The 26,481-nt window shown below is 36.3% G+C and overlaps 1 long non-coding RNA gene across 1 annotated transcript in view; it reads right to left on the bottom strand.

The window, feature by feature from the left end:
* The window catches only part of LOC144377251 (uncharacterized), an 83,840-nt gene extending 59,298 nt beyond the window's left edge, over nt 1-24,542 (bottom strand). Inside the window, exon 1 of the long non-coding RNA XR_013438060.1 lies at nt 24,042-24,542. This is a non-coding gene — a long non-coding RNA (uncharacterized LOC144377251). The remainder of the gene's footprint in view (nt 1-24,041) is intronic.
* Between the last annotated feature and the right edge of the window lie 1,939 nt (nt 24,543-26,481).

Raw genomic sequence — 26,481 nt, 5'->3', positions numbered from 1 at the left:
TGATGTTTTTCTAGAATTTACAAAATGCCTATCTCCATATATTATGCCACATTATTTAATAACAGTATATTTGTATTACCTACTTCTTTCCTTTGTGGTTTTATGATCGTACAACTTATCTTTACATGTTATAACCCTAACATTGTTATGATATTTGTTTTAAATACTTAATTGAATCATCTTTTAATGTGCTTTAAATCTAATCAAGTAGAAAGCATTTACATTTATTCTTATGTTTACTATTTCAAGTGCCCTTCATTTTTTGTGGTTTCAAATTTCCATATAATGTAATTTTTCTTCTGTCTGAAAAACTTTCTCAATATATTTATATATATGTATGTATGTATGTATGTATGTATGTGTGTATTTATTTTACTGGGTCTTTCTTCTCATTATCAATTTTCTCAGCCATTTTTCACCTGGAAGAGTCCATACATTATTTCAAATTTTAAGTCAATATTCTCTGGGTGTAGAATTCTAGGTCCATATTTTCTCTTCAATAATTTAAAGAAATTGTTCCATTGTTTTGTGGGTTTTGTGGTTACCTAATAAAACTCTTTGGTCATTGCTATTCAAGATACTTTGTATGTGTAAGATTCTCTTCTTTTGGCTGCTTTTAATATTTTTCTTTATCTTGGGTTTATATAAATTTGAGTATCATGTGTCTTGGCATGGCTTACTACATGTTTATTGTTTTCATGAGATCATTGGCTATGTGTGCATGTAGTTTAAGTAAATTATAAACAAAATTGGCCTTCTCTCTCTCTCTCTCTCTCTCTCTCTCTCTCTCTCTCTCTCTCTCTCTCTCTTTCTTCTTTATTCCTTACCCTCTTTCCAGTCTTAGTGATAATTCAGTTAAACATATGTTAGAACCTAGCTGCCTCACAACTTATTAATAGCCATTCTTTTCAACATTTAATTTATTCCCTCTGTGCTTCACTTTGGATGTGTCTTTTGCTGTTTTGAATCTTACACTGTTCTGCATTATGTAATCTGTTAATCTCATTCAGTGCAATTTTTTTAAGGTTTTTTTTTAGGATGATGTGTTTTTTAATCTCTAGAAATTTCATTTGTGCCTTTTATGTATCTTCTGTTTCTCTCTTCATCATTATAATGTTTTGCTCACGTCTGAAATGTGGATTACATTAGCACAGATCTTTTAAATTTCTTATCTGCTCATTCTATCATCTCGGTCAATTCTGAAATATTTTTGTTTCATGGCTATCCATAGTATTCTCTTTTTTCTTTGAATGTTTGGAAAGTTTCTATTGAATGGATAAGATGATGAAATGCATGTTGATTAGTACACTACTTCATCGTATTCATTGAAGTACTTTTTAATCTTTGTTCTGAGATTCAGTTGAGCTATTTAAAATTACTTTAATAATTTTATGGATTGCTTTTGGAATTTGCAAATATGAAACCAGAGTAGCTTTTAGGACTAATATCTTTTTGAGGGCTTTGCATGTTGAACTGTGCCTTATAAGAATTTTCTGTTTTTGAAGAAAATTAACTCCTATCCTGTATAAATTGTGGTCACATTTATCCAACCTTTTTCCAGTTTTCCCTTTCCTAAACTTGAATCATTTCTTCCCGTGCATGCATAAATCAACATTTAGCCAAAGACTTGGGCATATCCAGGTTCTTTTACTATGTATCTCTTTTCTGATCACTGGTCCCCAAATTCCAGCCACATTATCCTCCGCAAACTCCCAATGTTGACCCTTTAACTCAGCAAAGCTGGTGGGTTTTGTTGTAGTTGTACTCTTGAACTCTCTAGACCAAAAGCTTTCCTCAGCCACAAAGTGGAGCAGTCACAGGGCTCAGCTCATGTGTTTCATTTCCCTTCAGGATCACTGAGCCATTTTACTTCTTTTCCAAAATATGAAAATTGTCATTTATCTGTCTTGATTTCAAGTTGTTTAGTATGAGATGGTAAATCTGGTTCCTATTACTTTGTCATTAAAAAAAAAAAGCAGAAATGTTGGTGAATCCTTTTTTAATGAAGGGAAAATTCTAACAGCAATTGCTGATCATAGATAATCAGAAAATTATACATCTGCATTTAAGTATCGTAATAGAAACTCCAGAATGTTAATGTACAGTTCATACTGTCATGTGCGTAATTTGATACACGCAACAATTTGATGCAAAAGATTGACATATCTCAGGCCAAAGTTGGCTAAAGGACATTGAAAGAAAGGTTTGAAATTTCCTCTAATTGCTCTTTTTCTTCATTTTGTTAAGATTGTGATGCCAAATTAAATTATAAGTTGTAACAATTTAGTCAAAATCAACGTGTTATCCAAGGTTTCACCTTCAATTTTACTTATTACTTCCTCTTTAAAAAGCATCCATTAAACATCACCTATATGCAAAACAGTATGCTAGCAATTGGCAGAACACAAGGAAATAAATTAACCATCAACTCACCCATAAGGAAATTATGATATAATGTCACTCCAGTATAAAACAGAATAAAATAATTCCCAAGACAGAAATAGACGAAAATTGCTGTGAACATACGAAGAAAGAAATGATTACTCTGACTTGAATGGGTAATAGCTAATAATGATCACATGTTGTCTACAGTTAGGCACTTTCGTGCCTCATGTAATCTCACGCTTAAACCTCAAATGTATTCTATGCAGTAGATTCTGGTAACATCTGCATTTTACTCACAGAAACATTGAAACTAGGGGAGCAACTTTCCCAAAGTCACAAATCAAATTAAGGTAAATTCAGAATTTGAACTCAGATAATCAATTCAGGGTCCATATTTTTAATCACTAATAATAATAATAATACCCAAAAATATCACCATTGAATTGAGCCTTGAAATGTGAGTTTGATTCATATAAGTGGTAAAAGAATATTACAGACTTAGGGAATAGTATGTTGTGAACATACAAAGAAAGAAATTATTCCTCTGACTTAAATGGATAATAGCTAATAATGATCACATGTTGATGTAGTGGGTGTGTGGAATTACATGACCAAAGTTCAAGAAACAGGAATACTATCGATGTAATGTTGAGAAGATATATATTCTGATGACCCTCGAGTACCACACAAGAGAGAATTCATCTTCTTGACAGCTTGTAATTATGCATTTACCTAAGTATTAGTTTCTGTGTTACAACTAATGACTTTATAAGCTTCAAAAATATATAACCACAGCCTGATGCTCAAAGAAATAAGGAGAAAAAAGCAACACATTGTGTGGAAAATATATTATCATTGCTTGCTTCTCAGGATGTTCTAAAGTGGAAAAACTAAATCCTGACATTTCCCAGCTTCAGGCAACATTAATAAGTGCACAAAGAAGGATATATGGATAATAAAGCTATCTTAATCAACTTAAGAGAGAAAACACATGAGAAGTAAGAGAATTATAAACACAGGAAATTGTTGCTTAGCCAGATGAAAAACAAGCCATAAATGATTTATTATATGGGATATTGGAGTAACACTTTTCACTTTAAATAAGTTTTATCGTTTTTACTTTTAGAATAAAAATATTCCCCTTATTTTCCAGTTTGTGGAGCATGCTGCCTCATGTGTACATACTGGTGTTCAACAAAAAGTGGAGATAAGCAATTCTGATATCATTGAGATAAAGCAAAAGAATTTTATTTTAGGGTGAGTTTCACTTTTTATTCATGAAGATAACTCTTAATAACAATGATGATAATTAATTGCATTTGAATTGTGCTTCCCAAGTTCGATTTAAAAGTGTTTCTTATTTGATTGTTTGGATCTGTAAATATCCATTTTATGGGTCAAAAGAGGGCTAAAGTGACTTACTTGGTTTAAATAAAGCTTTTGAGAAAACAAAATCTGGACAAGGCAGAGAACAGAGTTTTTAATTTCTGCCAGTTGCCTTGGAACAAGAATATAGTCAAGCATGTAGTCTGCAATGCAGTCCAAAGCCTTGATTTTGATAGAGAACATCTTTCAGGTGTATCTGAACATGACCAAAAGCAATTGATACAATCATTGGGACTGTGAAGATACTAGTGGATAAATTCCCCCTGGACATACTAAATGAAAACAATGTGAAAAGTCAATGGTGGACCTAGTCTGGGATTGAATTTTGCCTTCTAAGCAGCATACTATTTATTTACTTATTTTTCAATTTGTTTAGAAAACATTATTTAGTATCCATTATGGGAAAACCCTGGATATGCATTAGCACAGAAAAAAAAGAAAAAAAGATTTTTCTATAAGAATGTCACAAATCAGTGAAGAGGTTAAGTTATGTACACGAGAAATTATCATACCAGATGATGTGTCACCAACCTGATGGGGAGGAGCACAAAATAAACAGAAAAGTAATCTCTTCCAGCTAACATAACTAGGTTAAGTAAAATAAAACTGGCAGGCTTTTGCTATTCTTTGATTTATGGGGCTACTAAGACAGAAATGATGGAAATGAGTGAGGTACTATGTGTTTGAAAGAAGATAAAATATGAATAGGGTTTATCCAGAATATGGTGGTCTCTTAAACTAAGGAAGCAGAAATCAAAACTCAAGTTTGCTAAAATAGCTGGAAATCATTGGGAAAAGTATCCGAGAGGAGAGAACTACACAGAATCAGGTCTTCCATCGATGTGAGTCCTTGGACCAAAGAGTTGTATGTTTGCAAAACTGATTCAGTAAGTTTTAAAAAATTATTTCTATAGGATTGAGAAAAGAGCAGAAATACTAGTTTCACTGTGCTAGTAGATGATCAAGTTATGGCACAGTAAGAGTATTAAAACACCAGAAAAACCATGTCTTAGGGAGAACCACAGTCTAAATAATGTCTATTCTAGATCTGTTTTAAGGGATTAGAGTGTAACTAACCCAACATGTTTCAGGCTCTGGACTTGATCCTCAACCTAGGAGGAAAAAAAAAAAAAAACTTAGATCCATCTTGTTTGTTTGTTTGTTTTGGTACTGGGGATTAAATCCAGGGGTGCTTAACCATTGAGCTACATTCCCTAGCCCTTTTATTTTTTATTTGGAGACAGGGCCTCAATAAATTGTGGTCTTCCTGCCTCCACCTCCAGAGCTACTGGGATTACCATTATACCTGGCAGTCCCACTTTAATAAAACCTAAACCTCAATAGATTGAGAGAGACCTACCAGGATATTCACTGCTTTCCAGAACGTTACTTAAGATTCTTTAAAAGGGAAGGCACCCATAATTCATAATCTTTACACGTATCTTCCAAAATATCCAAATAATAAAAACTTACAAGACATGAGAAATACGTGAAATTGTAACCCATAATCAAGAAAAAAATCACTTAGTAGAAATAGATCCTAAAGTGAACAAGAAATTGAGATTAACAACAAAACTTTAAAACAAGTATTATATTTTTATTCAAGGATATAAATAAAAAGATAAAGATAATGTGTAGACCAATGAAGAATCTCAACAGAAAAAACATGGAAATTATTCAAAATTGAATCATTTCTAGACATTATAAGAACAATATTTAAAATGAAAAACATATTTTGATGTGTTCAACAGCATATTAGAGATTTTAAATGTCCACTTAATTAGAGACTACTGGAAATTATTCAACCAAGAAAGATATAAAAATATGAAGAAGCATTATTGACTTACAGGACATTTTAAAAATTCTAATATATGTTCAACTAGAACCCTGGAAAAGAAGAAAAACAACAATTGGAATTTTTTGAAGAAACAGTGGTTGAAAATTTCCAACATTTGATGAAGAAACATCAATTTATGGGACCAGACTCTAATTTGCTTACATGCAAAGAATATCACACCTAGAACCTTGTGCTAGGGGTCTGCAAGGTTACCCACAATCTCCATTATTTGCTAAAAGGACACAAAGATTTAAAAAAATGTTTTACTTACAATCATGGTATCCAGAGAAAGGATGCATTCACAGAATGAATACAAAAGGAAAAGGTTGGTGGGGTAAAGTCTAGAAGCAATCAGGCACAAGATTCCAGTTTTCCTCCCCCAACAGAGTCACACAGACATTCTTGCTCCCATAATTCTTCCTTATGGCCCAAGGCCTCAGACATACAAAACATTCTTATTAGGTATGTCATTCCAAGACTCTGAGATCATCTCTCAGAACCTAGCCTAGGGCCAATACTGAAAACAGGCATTTCTTCTACTGAGTTAATTTGTTAACTCATTCCCCCTGATCCACTCTGATTTGTATTTTGTGACAAAATTGTGCAGAAAAATTACTCAGCATAGAAATGAACTGACAAGTAGCTAAATCCAATTCTTACTCACACCAGTTATTTTTCATTTGTATTATATTCTAAAGAAGCTTCATTTTGATCTCTTGATACATTTGATCATTATCCTATTCTCATATTATATATTTATATAGGGTAGCTGAATCTCACCAATAGTGCCAATGTTTTATAAAATTGCTTTATGTTCATGTTACAATTCAGCTCCATCACATAATAATTCAGTAAGAATTAGAGATATTTGCTATGCCTTCCCAATAGAATTAGCCCATATATAGTATGTTATTATGAACAGGCTTCACTACAATTGGCCTTGGTTCAGTAATTTCTGTGCTCCAAGTCAGTTGAGGCCAAAGTCTTTTCTTCTGTCTTAGATCAAAGGCTTGTATTGAGACTATTTCCTGTAATACAGCAAGGTCTTTTTCCCTCTTACAGGCAGAACAGGGATGGTAATCAAAATGGTTTCTATCTCTACTAACTGTACCACGGGACATGTCTTATTTTGATCTATTCTTGGAGTCAGGATGATTATAGTGCATAAGTGTAAATTATACATGCCTCCAGGGAACTTTTTTACAATTGGAGATTCATAAGCTTTCTATCCACATTTCCCTTGAGCCTCAGGAGCTAGAATCGAGGGACACTGGTCCATGGGTACTCAGACTCTGTAACAGTCAAAAGGCCCTATTGGGTGAGGGTACAAGCCCTTTCTGAATGCTGCCTCCTAACACTATCCGTCACAATTTGTTGAATCTTCCTAACCCACTTCACAAAAATCTCATCATCTTTTCAGGCTGACTCTTATTCCTTGCCTTTTTCCTAAGAGAGATTTAAAAAAAAAAAAAAACTCTGCCAATTCATAAATCTTGTTACTCTAAAAGGCCATTCCTCACAAGTGAATTCAACTTGTCTCACAATGCCTAGATTATTACCTTTATCCCTAACATCTTTTTCTGTCTTGTAGGCTAATGTTTGATCTACCACACATGGTGTTGCCCCTGTGGGCTATTGCCATGACTAAAGCTAGTATATGCATTGTCTACCCAAAAGTGTTTGGTTCAGCATACTTGGATGAAATCAGTGTTACCACAGTTAGATGTAATTTTGTCTTAAATGTGCTATAAGGAATCCCACAGCCTTCCTTGTCTCACTGGAGGTTGTTCCCCAAGGGGAATTAGGACCAACTATAATGAAACTTACTATTGTATTCTCATGGTACATATGTCATCTTATTCAATTCTGTTTAATGGTTTCCATCCACAAAAAGAAAGTTGATGTACATTTGTACACAATACACTGTAGCATATAAAGCATTCTACTTTATAATTTTGTCCATTATTTCCATGAACCTTTCTAAGTATTTGGTCATCAAGGTGCAGTGACATAGTGTTCCATCTTCTGGAAGTTATACAACACATGGTTTTATGATCTGGTGGGGCATGCTTCCTTCCAATTTCTTAAATGATATCCTTTGTAATTGGAACTGGAAAAATAAAAGTCAAAGGTTGTTAAATTATTAGAATTCCAATTAGCCATTGATAATTGGTCTATTTCATCATCATAAAACTAAAAAGTCACTCAGAGCAATGTTGTTCAGATTTGTAGGCTTGAATTTCACTTTATCGGGTTCCAAAAGCAGGAGTGGTTTTGGCAATTATACGAATTCAGCATTTTGAGTGTCTGGTACGATGGTGCTAAGGGACATTCTTTCACTTTGAGCCTCTCTAGAGGTACTGATGTAATATTGGATTTCTCTCAAACATAATCCATTTATTCATTCATCTGCCCTCTGCTACTATTTCTCCTTCCCTGGATTGTCATCGATTTTTAACCCAAACATTTCCACAGTTGGGAGAGATATTAATTTAGTCACTCTTCTGGTCCAGATTGCTGGCAATAATACATAGCCCTTTCATCTTCAGAGGACATGTTTCAAGACCCCAGATGCTATACCCATGAATGACACTGAATACTATATATACTATGCTTCTTCCTATACATACATATCTATAATAAATTTTAATATGTAATTTGGACACAAGAAGAGATTAACAAGAGGAATAATAAACTAAAACAATGATGATAATATACTGTAATAAAAGTTATGTGTCTCTCTCTCTTCCTCAAAATGTTCTATGGTACTGTACTCACCATTCTTTTTGTAATGATATGAGATGAAGCAATTCCTACATGATAAGATAAAATGATGCTCATTGCTTTCTGGCACAAAATGATGCCATCAATCAGTGCACATTTTCTCTTCATGTCTTTCACCCATAAATAAAATGCTTTTTCATCTTAATTAAGCACTTATCATGCACTGTGACCATAACTTTTCCAGTGGGAGTTGCAACAGCTAGCCTATAATAAGTTTGTTATTCCTTCATAATTTCATGGGCAGAAAATTCACTCTTATTATATATCTTAGCAACCACAACATACAATTCTTTCTTTCCTTATTAAGTCAAGAATTTTCACATTTCCACTTAAGAAAACAGTTTATGACTTTCTTTGGCATAATTCAACTACCAGAGTCAGTACTCTGGTATGAGAGTATTAAAAATGGGTTACTTGAAGCTGGGCAAGGTGGTGCATGCCTGTAATCCCAGAAGCTCAATGGCTGAGACAGGGGGATCACTAGTTCAAAGCCAAACTCAGCAAAAGTGAGGTGCTAAGCAACTCAGTGAGACTCTGTCTCTAAATAAAATACAAAATAGGGCTGGGGATGTGGCTCAGTGGTTGAGTGCCTCTGAGTTCAATCCCCAGTACCAAAAAAAATGGGTTACTTGAACATAATCACCACAATACCAATGTGTAAGCAGTCATTCTAATAAGTAAACTGACTATTAAGTAATTAATGGTGGGGTAGCATATGCAATGTGTATATGCTGGGGAAAAATAGAATGATTCATATCCTGAATGGAACATAGCTGGATTCAATGAGATTCTATCCTGCTAAACCTGATGTCAAGCAATTTAAAATTTACAAACTTTTCATATCTGGAATGTTCCACTTAATAGTTTCAGAACATGGTTGACCATGGGTAACTGAAACTACAGACGGTTTAAATGTAGATGGGGGTATTGCTGAAGCTGTATAGTAAGTAACTTCCCTCAATCTATCCTCATTCATTTAGAATAGAATTAAATAGGTATGGAACTAATAGAATATCTTGACCAGTAGGCAATAAAGCTGCACTGCTGTCAAACCCAATTTTGCCAGATGGGTTAAAAGCACATCCTATCCTTAGGAATTTTACCAAAGAAATGTTTAAATATGTAGTTAGTTTCTTTCCTAGAGATTATTCTGCCCTGGCATTCATAGTTGAAGCCCTAATCCTGAAAACATGTACCAGATAGGGAGAGAGAGAGAGAGAGAGGGTGGAGAATATGTGAGGAAGAATTACACAGCCATATCAAATTCTTCCCCCACCCTCTCTTCCCAGATTCCCTATAAGACTGGAATAATGTAATGCAGACCCTACTTTGACACCCCTCATGTTGAGTTCATGCATATTTTCCGAAAGCCAACCTTTCATGCCTTTATCTCCTCTCATTTTAGACAAAGGTTTTAATTGCCTTTTCTAATTCTCTACGAAATTATTAGTCTGAGGATGACATGTATGAATATGGTCTACTCATCTGATGTGATTCTCTCTATCCATACATGTGCAGCATGGGTTAGATGCATATCCCTTGGTCTGAAGAAATATACCTTGAAGTCCCCAAAAATCTATTTCAGTTCCTTTCCAATGTTTAAGTATTTTCATCTACCACCCAATCCAGAGTAAATATCTGTTCCTGTCAAGACTCATTTATATTCTTCAGAGTGTATAAGTAGTTATTGAATGTAGTCTGCCTGCCTTCTCTCAGGACTCTCCCCCACTTAAGAAATCTGCCCAATATCCATCCTCTGTCTCTCTTATTGATATAGTGGACAGTTCATATTGGTATTTTGTACTTTGAACAATGAGAGGGGTCTATATTAATGATCGGCCCATGTCCATATTTCTGAAGCTCTTAAATGTCCACTTACTTGATGGACCAACATAGCCACCTCAAGCAAGTATACCAGGAGGTCTACTTGCATGTTCTGGTCACCTTCCAGTCTTGGAAAGTAGTTTTGATGGAAATTAATATAGCCAACTTTAAATCGGCTCTGCAATTCCCATAATGTTTCCCATAGGGTTATGCACCATTTGGCATCTATTGACTGTCTCATTTTTTCATTGCCAATCTTCCTGACCACTGGCCACCATGAGTCACGTTGTACCCCAACATCCATACTATAATTGTTCAATTCTTGCACAACTGCAAGGAAATCAGAAAGAAATTCAGTTCTCTTAGCTGACTCGTTCTTACCTTCATCAATCAGACTTATTTTCATCAGTCATGTGATGTCCTTCCAAACAAGATCCTATTCATACAACTTGAACCTGCCATCTACAAATAAAGAATCTTTCTTGTCAATTTATCAGGAACACTTCATAGGATACTGTCCATATGGCAACAGGATCCAGCAGTTCCTCAAATAGTTGATCTGCTCATGCAAAAGATAAGTAACTATTTGAATTCTTCCAGTTTCATGTTACTGTAAAAAACATTTTCATTTTTTAAAACTTTCTGGGTGCTGCCTTCCTTATTAGGTTTTTCTTTTTCTGACATTACCCAAGATATTATGGATGTTGTAAGTTTCAAGATTATTTTGTGTCATTCAGCCACAGAGGCAGTTTTAGTGAACACTTATAATTATCTCTCAAATGACATGTACCATCCAACAATATCTGTACTTTTTCTGATCTAAAATTCGAATGGAGGAATTCTTGGGCTTTTTGTCATAGCTGGAAGTTCAGTTTGCCTTTACAAATATTGCCTTCTTTTGAGCAATTTATGAATAAGAACTAATAGTATGCCCAGATATGGGATATGCATCACTCAAATATTCAAACAACCCAATCAAGTGCTATGTTTCTTGTATATTACCAGAGGTAGGAATAATAGTAGTTTATTTTTAACTGCTTATGATAAGTTATAGATGACTCCTGCCCAGGCTATTCCCAAGAATTTCACCTTTAGGTGGGTACTTGAATTTTCACTGAATTTAACAATTAGCCTCTTTTAGTCACCACTGCATAACTTGTTCTTCACTTTCTGATATTGTGACTTCATCAATATCTTGTGTCTCTATCACCCCCAGGTCCTTCATCAAGTCCAAATCCCTTACAACTAAATTATGAAAGTGAATTGATGAATTCAAATACTTCATAGCAATTGAGTACATGTAAATTAGATTCTTCTTAGGTGCAGACAAACTTTACTTGGCGTTTTTTTTTTCAAGATCAGGATTGAGAATCAAACATCCAATAGTCACTATAAAGCCAATCTACTGTGATTTACAGAAAGACCTATTTTATATAAGATCAGGCACTAAGTACCAATCGTCTTTAGCTAGTGTGTTTTCAACCATATCAATGGCTGCTTATATTATTGGTGGTGCTACTTCATTTGAGCCTGTTTTCTACCATTAGTCTTCATTAAAAATTCAATTTTTCATGGGGCTCATTGGGGTTATTGTACAGAGAAGTTGTTGGGTCCATCACTCCTAATCTGTCAGTAATTAGAGTGTTAATCTCTCCTTGTTCACCAAGTATCCATAACTGTTTAATTAATAATCTATGTGGGTCCAGTCAATTCTACAGGTTCTTGTTTTGTCTGGATGAAGGGTGAACTTACAAGGCTCATGTTTTACAATACTAGATAGGAGAAGTATTCCCCAGTCAGACATAATATCCTTCTTAATAACATAGTCAGGTAAAGCGGATGAAACCACTTCATAAAATCTGTTCAAACACACCAATTCATACCCAAACTTTTACCTCAATCCTGTCAGCCATGGCTTCTTCATATTCTCCCAATCTAATTATATACCTCCTTAGGGTTTCACTTACATATTTTGGATACAAAAATGTGTTGGGCTGCACAGAAGAATCCCCATAAAGACCTATTATCCATCCTCTGATCGATCTATATATATATATGTGCTTATGACTTGGGAAGACAAAACATGGTGACTCCCTTGTCAGTTTTCATTCACATTAACTTGCTGGATTATTGCTCTCGGTAATTCAAAGTCAGGTTTCTCGTTGTCATGTTTACCTTCCTGCTTTTAAAATTTCTTCAATTAGAAGTAAATAGAGAGGATTTGTTAGTGCCTTTCAAAGGTAGGGGAGAAATGGAGGCTTCCCTCAGTCACCCAACCTCCAAAAGTGCTGCATTAAGATCTCTGGGCTGACCCATCAATTTTCACTTTATTCATTCCATTCAACAATAACCGTTTTAAAGACTCTCACCCTTCCAGGATGAAGATTTTGATCATCTCCTTTGTAATTCTTATTCTCTTATGAAACCTACTAGCTTTATTAACATAAGTAAGATCCATAAGAAGAAACCAAGACAATAAATTTGATAGGACTTTTTGGACTGTTACTTGACATTACAGCAATATGGCTACATGATATTTCCTTGAGAAAGGAACCCTAGCGTACTGATAAAACAAGAAGGGGACATGGTAAGTATATGAATATGTCAATCACTATAAAGCCAATCCATTGTGACCTGCATGCACTGGATGTCTGTCACTTCATCATGTCAGTGCTACATTTCTTTAAGGTAGAGAGACAATTAACTTTCTCAGGTTAAACAAACTTTATAGTGGCTTTTCTCATGTTTTCCAGGTTAGCTATCAATTTGAGAACAAGTTGGTGGTATTTGGTTCACATATCATCATCAGTTATTATTTAGTAGTAAGCTGTGGGTCCTGCATCCACCCAAATACATTCCTTCAGTCTACAGGATTCAAACCCATGGAGACTGATCCTATCTGAGTCATTTTCGTAATCCATTTTAGTAAAGGTTGCTCAGGAAGCTGATTATATCAACCACAGAATGGGTCAACTCCTTTATGCTATGCTCCTTGGTCTTAATAGTTTTTTGATTCTTCCCCATCATTTTCCAACTGAAATACAGACTGGGTAACCAATGGCACAGAGGTGCTATCCATTGTCATAGCATAATTCTTCCTGTTGGTACCAGCCCTGAGGCTAACATTCATAGCTTAGACTGACCTAAATCCAACCTTGGCAAAGTGAGAAGATCTACCTTCACGCTAACTTTGAGCTTTCATGTTACCTATTATAGATAAAAATAATAATAACCATAGTTGGTTCTCATTGATTTCCATTTCTTTAAGTACCCAGTGAGCCAATCCCTCAGTATGTGGGTCTATTCTTTCTGAATTTCATAGGTAACTTTTACCTTAACTAGCTGATTGCAACACAGATATTGCCTCATGTCACAGATGACTCAGTAACCATGTAAACATCAAAGGGTCATCATACCCAACCCAGACATCTTTTCTTTTTCCAAACAATCTTTCTCCCATATTTCAGTGAGTTGGGCAGGCTAGTCACTCCCACTTTGGACATCAGCTGTATTGCAAGTCCCCAAGACCACCCTCAGGCTCAATGATTCACTAAGTCACAGGACTTAGAAAAATTGTCATACTCACAATAACAGTTTATGACAGTGAATGGATACAGAAGGAAATCAGCAAAGGGAAATGGCGCATGGGGTAAATTCCAGGAGAGACCAGGCACAGGATTCCAGGTGTCCCGTTCCAATCAAGTCACATAGACACATTAATTTTCCTAACAATGATGTGTAATAATACAAGAGGAGTGTTACTGTTTGAGTCAGGCTTTGCCTAATTCTGACCAAAATAATTGACACAAACAACTTAAAGGAGGGGAAGCTTATTTGAATCTCATGATTCCAGAGACTTCGGTCCATAGATGGCTGAGTCCAAGGTAAAGCTGTATATCATGGGAGAAGGGCTCAGCAGAGGAGAGCTACTCAGCTTTTGCAGGTTAGGAAGCAGAGAGAGAAGGAGGAAGGTGCCACAGGGAGAAAGCATCCTTTCAGGGCATACCACCAGAGACCTCCCTCTTCCAACCATGCCCAGCTGGCCTTGGATTACCACCCAGTCAGTCCATTTAAACTAGGGTGGACTGGTTAGGTTACAGCTCTTGTAATGTAATCATTTGCTTCTGACTATTCCTACATTAATACAGGAACTTTGTGGGGAAACCTCATACCCAAACCTTAACAGTCGATAACCAGGAAACCCCATGCAAGCCTTGGTGTCCAGGTCTTTTATTGCAGATCAATCACGTGGGCAACCAGTTTCTGCATAACTGACTTGAGCTACCGACTCCAGCCACTCCCCACACAACAAAACAAGTATTCACAAAAAATTACATCTTTTTATCATAAACTGTCAGATCAGGCTGATACTATGCAACCCAAGTCCTCAGGCATATAAAAACATTCTTATCAGGCAGAATAGTCCAAGGGCTCAGATCTCATCTCCCTGAAATAGCCAAGAATCCATCCTAAAGATAAGCCTATCATGGGAATGTGCAGGATTTGAGCAGTTCATGCCTGATAACTTAACCCTTCCCTACACATGTCTTGGTTAAATTGCTGAACACCAAAGGTAAAGAAGCAACCAGGAAAATGTGACACCATATGCAGGTAACCATGATATGAAACATATAAATCTTCTTACCAGATACAAAGGGAATCAGAACACAGTGAGATTTTTTTTCTTTAAAAATTATGTAAGATAATAAAAACTGTCAACAAATATCTCTATACTCAAATATAAATAAAGATAGGGTTAAACATGAAACATATGGCCTTTTAAAAGTATACAACCACTGAGAAAGTCCTAGGACAGCCAATAAACCAATACTAAAGATTCACTAACAGGAGCCTATTCCTCCTAACAGATATTTATGAAGAACTAATAGCAGAATTTCCAAGGATCTGTATAGAAGGAGTTGAAATGTGGACAATTATACCTAACAATGGTAAATAATTAGTTTAATAATAAAATGAAGCAAAACTTTTAATACTGGATTAAATAATAACTTGTAGATAAAACTAACCAGTCTGACATGTGGTAATTGAAAACAGCATGTCTCTTCACATGGACCGTTTAGATGACGGTATGGCAAAGGCAAGGTCTGAAAAGTTTTCCACACCACAGCCAACCAACAAATTATTTTTTTATTGGTTTTATTTAGTTATTTATGACAGTAGAATTCATAATGAGAAACTGATGTGACTCCATTTTTGAGAAACCAGCTTCTACCTCAAGGTCTGTCCAGAGGGAGGGAAAAACCCACAGAGCTTTCCTAGGCACACAGCCATCCTGCTGAGTTGTTTGTCTGTAAATAACAGGAGAGGACTGCAGCACCAGGTGTCCCTGACACAGTTAAGCTACTTCCTGGAAAAAACAAAGAATGGGGCCTAATGCTTTACTGTGACCCATAGCAACCCCCTAGCAACCACCAATCAGCGTTGAGACAGGGAAAATACCTGAAATGCCAGGTGACCCTCCCAGTAGTAGGAAACCCTGTAGTTTAGCTCACACACCCTTGTGACTTAAACCAATCAGTTCAAATGTATCCACCTCTTGAACTAACCAATCACCCTTACCCAACTTGTTCCTGCTATGAATACGCTAATCAATGTTAAGAGTTGTTGTTTGATATTCCCTTGGTATGGATTGATTTGCTGTGTGATATTGTGACAAAAACTTATAAAATCTCACTGCACAAAGGACCCGGACTCACTCCTCCTGAGGACCACTGCTTCAGAAACCGTTGTGAGTCCAGGCTTAAGCTTGCAATAAAGACTCTTGTGTGATTGCATCGGATTCGGCTTCTGGAGGTCTACTGGGGTCCCACGAATCTGGCATTACAATAACAGCATGGAATGTATCTTATTCTAATTAGGAACCCATTCTTGGGGATATACATGGTGGAATTCACTATGGTGTATTCATATATGTACACAGGAAAATTATTTCAGATTCATTTCACTGCCTTTCCTCTTCCTATCTCCCCTCCCTTCCCTTCATTTCCCTTTGTCTAATCTACTTAATAGTTATTCTTCCCTTCTCTCCCATTATTTTGTGTTAGCTTCCATATATTAGCAAAGACATTTGACCTTTGGCTTCTGGGGACTGGCTTACTTCACTTAGCATGATAGTCTCCAGATCCAACCATTTACTGACAAATGTCATGAAGTCATTCTTCTTAATGGCTGAGTAATACTCAACATTTTCTCTATCCATTCATCTATTGAAGGGCATCTAGGTTGGTCCCATAGCTTAGCTTTTGTGAATTAAACTGCTGTAAACATTGATGTGGCTGCATCACCTTAGTATGTTGATGTTAAATCCTTTGAATATATATACTGAGGGGTGGGGTAGCTGGGTTATACAGTGGTTCCATTTCAGGTTCTCAGAGGAATCTCTATACTACTTTTCAGAGTGGTTGAACCAATTTGCAGTTCCACCAGCAATGTATGCATATACATTTTTCCTCACATTCTCAACAACATTTATTATTACTTATATTCTCAATAATTGCCATTCTGACTAGAATGGGATGAAAAAGAAGAGCTCAAACTATCTCTGTTTGCCAGTGACATGATCCTATATTTAGAAGACCCAAAAACTCTACCAGAAATCTTCTAGAACTCACAATGAATTCAGCAAAGGAACAGAATACAAAATTAACCCCTAGAAATCAATTGTGTTCTATACTCCAATGACAAATCAGCTGAAACAGAAATTAGGAAAACCATCCCACTCACAAGAGCCTAAAATAAATAAAATAATTGGGAATCAGTCTAACAAGAGAGGTGAAACACCTCTACAAAAAAAAAACTACAAAATATTAAAGAAAGAAATTGAGAAAGACCTTAGAAAATGGAAAGACCACCCATGTTTTTGAATAGGCAGAATTAATATTGTCAAAAGCACTATACAGATTTAATGCAATTCCTACTAAAATTCTAATGATGTTCTTCATAGAAATAGAAAAAGAAGTTATAAAATCCATTTGGAAAAATAAGAGGCTCAGAGCAGCCAAAGCAATCCTTAGCAAGAAAAGTGAAGCAGGAGGCATTACAATACCAGACCTTAAATTATATTACAGAACTACAGTAACAAAACAGCATGGTATTGGCACCCAAACAGGCAAGAATACCAATGGAACAGAAGAGAAGATGCAGAAGACACATCTACAAAAAGATAGGTACCTCATACTAGACAAAGGCACCAAAAACATACATTGGACTAAAGATTGCCTCTTCAACAAATAATGCTGGGAAAACTGGAAATCTATACATAGTAGAATGAAATTAAGGCCCTCTCTCTTAGCTTGTACACAACTCAACTCAAAGTGCATCAAAGACATAGAAATTAGGCCATAAACCCTCCACCTACTAGAACAAAATTTTCCTCGTGGTAATTATAGCATCTTTCATTAGTGACAAGTCAAGCTCAAGCACCAAAAGCTGCTCTAGGCTGTCTTCCAAACACAACCAAACTACAGTACTGAGGAGACATGTCTCCTCATAAAACACATATTCTAAAGTTCAAGGTCTTTCAGATGTGGAGAGAACCATTCAAACGTTTTCTCAGAGAAGAAGACATTTTTATTTTACAAAAAAAATATCTAACCTAGCCCATGGTAGAGTAAATGCAATAAATTAGAAAAAGGAATGAGATCATTAGTAACTTCTACTTACTGAAGGAAAATAGTAGATTTTTCTAAGTAAAAAGAGGTAATAAAAAATTGTAAAAATACAAGTTTAAGAATTCAAAAAACAAAAACATGAGATGGTTGAAGGAATAAAATACTTATTACTTAAAGATGCTTAACTATAAAAAGATAGATATATGTGGTTTAATATCTCAGTTCAAGAAATTAAGACCAAGTGTGATGCATTTTAGAAAACAAATCATTTATATCTACCACAATTTGTCATTTAAATGTCATTTAAATCAGGTACTTAATAAAATGCTCATGTGCATTCCATCATTGTCAGTTAATCATGTGCTACATACATATGAAATATATATTGCACACACAACATATATGTGCATTTACACACTACACACTACACAAATAGACTCCAAAGAGAAATCATTAGCTACAATTCATAATAAGAAAACTTATTCAGTTGTAAATATCAATTCAATTCTGAATAATGGAATTTTTTTTCTTTTCAGAAAACTATGTCAAACCTATCTTTGCCTTTTGCTTCCTAGAAAATATGGCAAATATCTTGTAATCAAAGAGGAAAAGGTATAGGATTATTAAAGGAATTGGTAAAGTTAACACTAAAAACCCTATTGGCCATTTTCAGTTTACATGGTTAAAGGAAAAATGTAACAGGCATCTCCAATGATTAGAGAAATAGTAATAATTAATAGCTTAGAAATCTGTTACCAGCTCTGCTGCCACAACACATGAGGGCACACTGCAGTTTATTATTGAAAGATCATCAACTCCTTACAACTAGGCTGTCAAGAATAATCACAACAAGATTTCCTTAATCAGCTCTCAAAAAAGACTCAACTCCCTGGGATTATAACCACTGCATAAACAGTTTGTTTGCCTGAAAATACCAGCCTCACACAAGCTTCTTCTGAATGACTGTTGCTTTCCTTTTCAAAACTGGATGTGGTGGTTAGATTCAGAGATTTATTCCTAGTGCCAAACGCCCCGTTTCTGCTTGGCAGATCTTTTTCCCTTACAAACATAAAATAAAAATAAATACACCACTAACACAATTACCCAATAATTCTAAACAGAAAATTTGGCCAGAATAAAGCTGATGATATCAGAGACTTGACCAAAGGAATAACCACAGAACTGTAAATCAAGTGTGGCAATACTTTTGAGTTCAGAGTTTTTAATCACAACACACTTGTTAAGGTACCTACCCAAAGTCTACAATGGCATGAAGTCAATGAGAGAATTTCAGTGGAAAGTCAAGTTCATCCTATCCAAGCAGCTTATTTTGAAGATGAGCAAACAGAGGCACACAAATTAGCCAAACCAGTGTGAGAATAAAGAAGCTGTCTTTTCAAAGTTTTGGATTTTTTTTCTGCCACTTTTTCACCTGAGAGAAGAATCAATATGCATTACAAATGAGATTCTCAAATCAAATGTCTTGAGGGTCTTTGACCTCATGGATGGGTGAACATTGTTATCAAGGTAGTGAGTTAGTTATCATGGGAGTTAGATTCCTGATAAAAGGATCAGTTCAGCACCCCCCACCCCATCATGCATACACCCTGCACAAACACATAGTCTCTTGTCCTTCTGCCTTTCACCATGGGAGGGAGATACAGCCAGAGGCCATTGCCAGATGTGGGCCCTCTACCTTGGACTTCCCAACCTCAACAATTGTAAAAAGTTTTCATTATTTATATATTACCCAGGCTTAAGTATTCTATTACTTAACTTAGGTAGTCAAAACTGATTAAGACAGGTGGTTTTACTCAAATTGTATGTCCAAAAACATAAACCAATAATTGTTATTTAAGGTGTTAGAAAACAAAATTTGGAGTTACAAACCAAAGTCATACTAATACTAGCAGTCAGATTAATAACTATTTTTACACATCCAAATCATAGCACTGCCTAAAAGTTCATTTTGTCCAACCTCTTTAACTTATGGCTAAAAGATCTGAGACCCCGATAATTTCGACAACTGACCAGCTATCCCAAACTTGTGAGGCTTCTCTGCAGCAATCATGTTTTCATTCAGTTTTAAATAAGTCCCCCAAATCCTCGATCCATTTCCTTCCTGTTATGCTAATAATAATTTTCACGATTTGTCCTCCCGGATGTCTATGTCCACTCCTGTCATCACTAAATGGTTAGAAAAACCGACTCATTTAATTACCTAGTTTTGGAAATTCTACCTCTTGTCTCAATAAATTACCTCTGCCACCTGCAAGAGACTCTGGCCTTCTGTGCAGACATCTTGTTTTCATGTACTTGAAACACATCTTATTATCAATCCTCTTGTGCAATCTTCCCTTCATTTTCTACCTTTGATTCGCCTGAGCCTTTGTACACTCTCTAAATTTATTCCATAATCTTTCCCAGCCCCTTCTGTCCTGAATGTTTTATATCTTGCATATACCTCTTGCTTACCCTTGATTGCTCTCTGCTCTGCTCCTTCATTTTCATGGTGTGTGAAAAGCCTGTATTGTGTTTATCGTTCACCGGTTTGCATAGCCCCTGGGCATATATTAATTTTTGTTCAAATGCTTGGCATTTCCCTATGCATCCTTCACTTCCATCAACATGTCTTATTTGTTCTGTATTCCCCAAAAGACTGATTGTGTAGGCGGTGTTTCCTTAAATAGTATTATGTAAAGCTTTTTAAAATATTTTAATGACTATTTATAACCCCAAATTACTCCTGTTTCTTAATTGTAAATAATGATGGCATTAATCAGCTTTTTTCCAGTAGCTTTACAACTGACTACATATATGATGTTAGGATGATAATTTATATTCTGCAAGTCCCTTTACTTATCCCTTATATTTTAATCTAAAATGATGAAACTAAATATCTTACATGTCTCTTAAGGCAACAATAGTCTAAATACAGACTGTTCACTGTGCCATTCTTCTAAAGAGATGGCTTAATCAATCACAGTTGCCCACATTCATCTCTATGTTTTAATCTCTCATCGAGTCATGTCTTATATTAGGTTCTTATACAGTGTTATAGTCTAGATCTTTAATGTCCCCCCAAAGCCCTGTGCACTCAAGGCATTGTGGCCTACCAATGGCACTACAGGGAGGTGGCGGAAATGTTGGTAGCTAAAACCTAGTAGAAAGAAATTGGGTGTCCTTGACCAGCTATTGTGACCCTGGCCTCTTCCTGTCTCTCTCTTTGCTTCCTGGCTATCAAAGAGGTGAGCAGCATGCTCCATTGTGCACTCCTGCCATAAGGTACTGTCTTACTACAGGCCCAAAAGTAACTGGGCCAACCAATCAAGAACTAAAACCTCTGAAACCATGGGCAAAACTGAACCTTTCCTTTGTTTAAGTTGATCATGTCTGTTATTTTGTTATAGTCATACAAAACTAGCACAAATAGCAATTGGACAATATTTCTATGTTCACCATCTCCCGAATAAATACACTCTCTGAAGACAGCAATATGAAATTGAAGTTTTACCTTTATAAAATTGCCTTTTTATGAAAAAAATAATAACAACTTCAAGTTTCAACCAAATGTATAAATTTTATTTAATGAAAACTATTAGCACCTATAATTGAACAACATGATTGCTTGTTTTACATATAATACTTCATTTAAGAGTGAAAACAGTCTAATGAGTTAAGTACTATTATCTCCATTTTAAAAACTGAGGCTGAAAGGGCCTAAAGAACTTACCACAATCATGTTGTTGAAAACATACAGAAAAAGGATTTAACTCTGATTCTTGAGTTTTTGCTTCTTCCTCAGATTTTCTAAGAATAGCACAACACAGGTATAATACTGGTTTTCAGTTCAGATTAGTAAATCGCAATTATGAAGCCACCCTTGAAAATTATGTTCTATGGTATTTTATGTATTTAAAATGTAAGTTGGTAGCCCTGTATGTACTGCTATGAAAGGATATCAAGTGTATGTTGTGGAGCAAAGAAAGGTGTTGAAGAATTAAAATTGCAATATTATCCATTTAGAGATTCAATAAAATCGAGGAATATACCATTGTGGAAATATAAGAATATATACATAAAACTATATACTTGTGTGTCTAAAAATAGCATTTGGCAGCATATTTAAAGTATGCAGGAAATAATACTTGTCCTAAAGACATATAAAATAAGAATAGGAAATAAAAACAAGAAAGATTTCTAATTTTACTTTTTATTCTTCTAAATTTCTTGCATCTTTTTCAATAATTTTGTCCTTTTGTCCAACAGGGGGGAAAGCATTCCCATAATCATCTATCTATCTATCTATCTATCTATCTATCTATCTATCTATTTTTTTATTTATTTTCCTGAGGATTGAACCCAGGGGCACTTTACCACTGAGCTACATCCCCATACCTTTTTTTTTCCGAGACAGGGTCTTGGTAAGTTGCTTAGGGCCTCTCCAAGTTGTTGAGGCTGGCCTGAAACTTGCAGTCCTCCCGCCTCAGCCTCCGAGCAGCTGGGATCAGACTGTGCCTGGCTTAATCATTCATTTTAATAGTAAAGTACCTTCCCTTTGAGAACATCTCCTTATGATTCATTTACATTCTCTACGTTATAAAAAGTTCATGTTCTAACACTCATCACAATACAGAAAACTATACTCGTCCCTTTGAAGACTCTTAATTGCCATCCTTTTTATATATCATGCTTCTCATCCCTGTTGTGATCCTTGCAGCTTTCCATTAAACAAATGACAGGAGCTCTGAAATGCTCCATGGAGCTCACAAGAGGCAGATTCGAGACCCTGAGGAGAAACTCCCACTTGGCCCTCACCTTGCAGCCAGACTACCTTACTGCATAGTTAGCATTACAATTCTAAAATTCTAAAGGAAATTTCCACATAATTAGATTTTCTTGTGTCTTTTAATAAGTCTTTTCATTTTTAGTTTTTATGACACTTCCATGTAAAGTATAAATAATTTTGTAGTCTTAACAATGCATACCTGTAGGTTGCTCTACAAAAGATAAATAGGATCAAAAATGATTCTCCTGAGAAATGTCCCCCACATTGCCTAAAACTGTTCAGTCTATTACTATACTAAATGAAATTTTACCAATAAGGAGTGAAGAGCGACTGATAAAGTGCTCCCTACAAAATGAAAATGACTTTGAAGACCTGAGAACTCTCACATATTTAGGCAAATCACTTTACTCAGATAAATATTCTCAAAAGATCCTGCTGGACCACAGAGCTGATTAGGCTAAGTTCCCTAGAAACAGGTGAGAGATCCAAAAGCATATGACTTGATTGAGGGTGTGCTCCTCAAAAAACTCTACAAAAGGGAGAGGGAACCAAATTGAGCAAGAAAGAATGTGGCTTCAGGAAAACTTAGCCATGGCTAGATGCAGCGTTTCCCAACCTCAAGGGAAGGAGGCAAAAGTTTGGGTCCTTTATTGGATAGTGGTTGATATCAGAGGGAGAGGGTGTGAATCCCAGGATTCTCTGGGACAGGGAACAGACAAGTTCCCAGAGAAGGTTAGGAGGTGTTAATCATTAGAGACAACCTTCAGAGCAACTGGGGGATGTGTATACAGGCTGAAAAAAATGAATTTGGATCATGTACCATAAACATCCACCCACCATAAGTTAAAGGAAGAAAGGAGAAGAACAAAAGAGGCTCTAATAAGTACATTTTTGAATTAACTTAAAAATGTAAACACACACAACTTTATTTTGTCACTGACTGGACTTTGTTTTTTATTATTAGAAGTGAAAACCCAAGAGCATGCAACAATAAAGAATTGTACATCATCCATCATCTGTTCTGCAAGTGTCACCTTGAAAAACAATTGCAGGAAGCACTTGTATCTTTAGGGAAAACTAGATACCCCATGTTCTATATCCCCAGAGCACTTCTAGTGAGAAGAGACCAAGCCTGCATTTTAGTGTCATTGCATGTTCAATGAATCCCCCCTGATTAATGTGACATCATAAAGTGCCACCTGGAAAGAACACCTCAGCCCGCTAAAACCTCTTGAAAAATATCTTTTCCAGACACACACTCACTCCTTTCAGACTGTGCTTTTCAGAGTGATGTCAACTTATAACAGCTTCTTGACACTAATTACTGTGCCATCCCATAAGTTTAGCTCTTTGAAAAGCAGCCTGAAGCTGTCAGGGAGGGTCACATATTTTAATATCCACTTACCTTGACACCAAGATGCTTGCTTTCAGCTCCTCATTCCTTTTCAAACATTAGGAGGCAAGTGACCCACCATCCAATCTGCAAATCTTGATTAATTCCTTCCACTTAGCATGTCCCAATTTCTGCCAAGGTATGTGGTCTGCAGATTGACAGTCTCGTTAAGAGCTTGTTCAAGTGCTTGATTATACAGCTTTGGAAGTTTCTCGAGCCCTCAGAGCCTGAGTAGAATCTCCCTCCCTCTTCCACTGCGGCTCAATAGCCTGTCTGAAGCCCAGAGACCAAGAGGCTACAGACAGGACAGTCAGTTCCTAGCCCCTGAACACAACTTCTAGAAGCAGCAGTTTCCTTGAAGCTGTCTCTGTCCTGGAGAGATTCCTTTACAAATGTCTGCTTTGACATGACTTCTGAGACTGTGGTGAAAGACAACTTCAAGAATAGGTGCGTGAAGGGACTGTACTCAGAATTCTTATCTGGAACCAATTTCCAAGGATACACCTATTAGTCCAAGTCAAAGATCAAAGAGGATAAAAGTGACTTCACTAGTTATGAATTTCTGCATAGGGCAAATGAGGGCAGAGGACTATAAGAGAAGCACTGTGTTCTTATTTACAAAACATACCCTGTATTCCTCAAACAAACTTCCTCTTCAGTAGGAGCCAGAAAATGACAGCAATAATTTAACTCTGCTAAAATAAAATTGCAGTCAACCTTCTAAGTAGTTTGGGTCCCCAGTGTTTCTCTTGGGTCCGTTATTTGGAACATGAAGAGTACTTCTCCAGTGAAACCATCTCAGTGCAGTAAACTCTTTTTTTTTAAAAGCCTTCATTAATTTAACCATATTATTATCAACATTATCAAATGTTTAGGATATAAGTTTCACTCTTGACAATAAATTATCCACACTATAGGATTTAAGAAATAAAACCAATTTTCCCCAAATCATACACTTTAAAAATAAAAGGTTAAGCTAGCATTAAAATAAAGGTTTGTCTAACCCCAGGACAAAACTCACCCATGACGCTCTATTCTCCCTTTTTCCAGCAATAGGACTAGCATGTCTACCACATATAATTCTAATGTTCTTTAATGACAAACGAAATAGGTTTCCAAATAAAAATGCACAAACCACACACACCCCACCACCATCTGTTCCTACATTGAGAATAAAACCTCTCTTCCCAGTTCCTCACAGCCCAACCTTTTCAAGTGTGAGCTCAATAGCCATGTCCTTTCAGAAGCCTTTCATGTCCCTCTGCCCATCAGGCCAGGTTGGAGGATTCACCTTTATACTACACAGATAGACCTCTGGATTTACCTCTGCTGTCACACTTACTTCTCCGTATTATAAGCATCTGTTCCCTTTCTGTCTCTTCCACTGGACTGTGTGCTCCTGATGGCATTCTTCTTTTGACCCCCTGAGACAGGTGCTGAGTAATGCACCTGTGCACCAGCTTTAATTGACTGGTTTGAACAGGGTGAAGGGTGCAGGAAGGTTGAAGTAAGGGATCATAGGGATGCTGGGATCTCCTGGAAGGATTCTTGCATCCTATTGTTCCTCCATAGCTTGCTGCTCCTTTTTTCCCCACTTTGTGGTTCTAGAGATTGAACCCAAGGCTTTACACATATTAGGCAAGTGCTCGGCAACTGAACTACATTTGCAGCCCTGAAGCCCTTTCTCTGCTCAGCTTCAAAAAGCAGACTACATCATTTCCATCAGTGTCCCTACTCCACCAGGGGTTTTCTGTTCCTTTCTGGTTCCCTGTGGAGAAGGGTCATCGCTGCAGAGGAAGAGAGAGAAGGAGGTGGCACAACTGTCTCTCAAATGTCTTCATTTCGTGTGTTAGAATTAGGCTAATCACTCTGCCTATGTGTGCTAGGAGCTGAGGAGTCTAGTCTTCCTAAAAGGAGAGAAGAATTGGAAATAGTAAGCATTCTATTGCAATGCAGAACTTGAATCCTTTTCTCCCTTTGTTCCTATGACTGAACAACTTTATTTTATTTTTCTGAAGATTAGGGAGCCACCAGCTAAAGAACAAGCCATTGATTATTGAGAACAAAACTTAGAAGCAGAATCTGTCACTCATTCTTTCTGAATAAGCTACTACAATGAACTTTTCCTCAGAGGCATGAGGAGAGAAACTTGAGCAGAAAAGGCAAAGCCTGGAACCGACCGGGGTCTTGAGAGTTTATGAGCAAACACTAGATATCATGGAAAAACAAAATTCATGAAGCCACCTGGCTAAGCCAGCCATTGTAATAAAGGGCATAAAGTCATACATGAACTAGTACCACATACATGAACTATGTACCACGTTTGTGTCTCCAAAACTTCTGCTAAAGGAGAGGAGGAGTGTTTTAATCAGCTAGTTGCTTCTGTAACCAAAAGACCTGACAAGAACAAATTTAGAGGAGGAAAAGTTTATTTGGGGGCTCACTACTTCAG

This window comes from Ictidomys tridecemlineatus, chromosome 4 (genome assembly GCF_052094955.1).
Source record: "Ictidomys tridecemlineatus isolate mIctTri1 chromosome 4, mIctTri1.hap1, whole genome shotgun sequence".
NCBI classification, from domain to species: domain Eukaryota; kingdom Metazoa; phylum Chordata; class Mammalia; order Rodentia; family Sciuridae; genus Ictidomys; species Ictidomys tridecemlineatus.
This window is presented reverse-complemented; position numbering and strand designations above follow the sequence as displayed.